The sequence below is a fragment of the Vigna radiata genome, chromosome 1 (genome assembly GCF_000741045.1).
Source record: "Vigna radiata var. radiata cultivar VC1973A chromosome 1, Vradiata_ver6, whole genome shotgun sequence".
Lineage (NCBI taxonomy): Eukaryota > Viridiplantae > Streptophyta > Magnoliopsida > Fabales > Fabaceae > Vigna > Vigna radiata.
The window spans coordinates 31,589,335-31,591,519 of NC_028351.1; the positions used below are offsets into that span (position 1 = coordinate 31,589,335).

A 2,185-nucleotide genomic window follows, 5' to 3' on the forward strand; every position below is an offset into this window, starting at 1 on the left:
GAGTATGTTGGTCTGCGCTACTTTGGTAAGTAGGCAGGGAGATATTGTTATTGCACTACTTTGGTAAGTAGGTGGAAGGATTGGTACTACGCTACTTTGGTAAGTAGGTAGAATAATCTGACGACACTCTACTTTGGTAAGTAGACAAGTGAAACGGGTACTGCGCTACTTTGGTAAGTAGGTCAGAAAAGGAGAGGCTGTGACACTTTGATAAGTGAGATGATAATTNTNTTACTNAANAATAATATTGTTATATTATGTTTAAAAGGTGATTAACTGTATCGAACATTGTAAATATATTATAAAGGACTGTGAATGATTTGTATGTTTGTGACAGTTAGCTCACCCTGTTGTTTGTGTTTGTGTGCATGTGAATGCGATGATCGTATAATGCGTGATGTTATACGGGAGCAGTGATATGACAGAGGAAGATGAAGCAGTAAAATGCGAGGATTTACGAGTGGGGAACCTGAATGGGAATTTCAGATGTATTTAAAAGTTAGTTTTTGTCAAAATTGTAATTGTGCTATTTCCTCGGTAGAACTAGAGGATGAAACTATTTTATTTGCAAATGTTGAATTCCAATCAAAGGTATAAGACGTCTTGTTTGGTTTTTTTAAAAAAAAAAAATGTATGTACGCTTCCGCACGCTTTTGGAAAAGCAACGTGTTTTTGGAAAACAGTGTTCACCCTACCTTAATTGGGGCGTGACATAAAACACGTCTCTAACCCTCTAACCAAAATATAGGCAAACCACAACAAGACTTGCAGCAAGATGTCCCCTCTCCTGCAATCTGCCAACCACTTTGAACAATCCTCAAAGTGAACCAGACTTCACGAGTCTATCCCCTATAGTCACACAAGGTACACACAACAATCACCACGGATGCCAAACAAGATTCTTGATCAAACCAGAAACTACTCAATGTGCAAAAATATGTTATCAAGGAGTGAGTGCACAATCAATCTCCCTTTGAATTTCTTTCAAGCAAGATCACCACCATCTTTTTGAAGAATTCTTAGAGCTCTATAATCCTAGAGAAATCTATCTGAAACAGAATGTGAAAATGTTAGATCATCAAAAGTCTTGGAACAACTTCAGGTTCCATCAATTTATAGAATTCTCACTACAAGAAAAAGTTGAATTATATATAGCCAAAATTCGTATATAAGGCCCAAAATCCGTATATAACACTTAGTTACATACGATTTACATACAGACCAAAATCCGTATATAAAACTGTCGTAGCTAAATTATATACGGATTTTTTCGTATGTAAATTACATACGGAAAAATCTGTATGTAATTTACATACAGAGTATGTAACATGGTTTTATAAAAAAAAATAGATGATCTCACATCTACACCCAATAACTAACAGTTTCATATCTGCTAAAAGCATTATAATTAAAGAATTATAGTTAATCCCTTGGAACAAAGCCCTCTTAATAAGTAAATAAATTAAGGTCAAATAAATCAAATAGAGAACTAAATTCTTCATGTTAACAAAACTGTCGAAGAAAGTGAATTATTTAATGTTATACAATACTACCTCACTCTCATGGAAAACAAATTAATATCCTTATCAAGTGTATCAAGAAGTATAAAAATAAATGTTACTTGGAGTAAGCCATTTGACACAAAGAGTACACGACTAACAGAGAAAATAATATGCAAAGAGTTAACCTTATACCAACTAAGGAAACAAAACGTGAGGCTAGAGTTCTTAGTTCAAAATTAAGAGTCCTTACTATGTAGGGAATCTGGATGCACAGAGGTTGTAGCCTACATCCAGGAGCTCATTTTCCGACATGGAAGCCTTTGAGTGTGCTTCCGAGTACTCCTTAAACAAATTAAATGAAACCTGCAGCAACAAAATAAGTTGAAAGGATTAATAAATTATTCTTGTGTTTACTGTTATAATTAATTAAAATATTAAACAATGCTAGAAAGAGGCACAGGAGTTCATTTAACAATAAATAATCCTAACCTTCCTAAGTATGACATAAAGAAACTATTGTCTTTTAATTTCTTTTAATTGAAAGATATCATGTTTAAAATTCACCTATTAACGTATACTAAATTTGCTATAAATTGATTATCATGTTTAATTGAATTTATTTACAAAAAATGTTTATTATTTTATCATCTTAAAAAACTTTAAGAAAAATTATAACTAATTAT

The 2,185-nt window shown here is 32.6% G+C and overlaps 1 long non-coding RNA gene across 1 annotated transcript in view; it reads left to right on the forward strand.

The window, feature by feature from the left end:
• LOC106765111 overlaps positions 1-661 on the forward strand; it is a 3,499-nt gene extending 2,838 nt beyond the window's left edge. The window contains exon 2 of the long non-coding RNA XR_001376012.2: positions 415-661. This is a non-coding gene — a long non-coding RNA (uncharacterized LOC106765111). The remainder of the gene's footprint in view (positions 1-414) is intronic.
• The last annotated feature ends 1,524 nt before the right edge of the window (positions 662-2,185 follow it).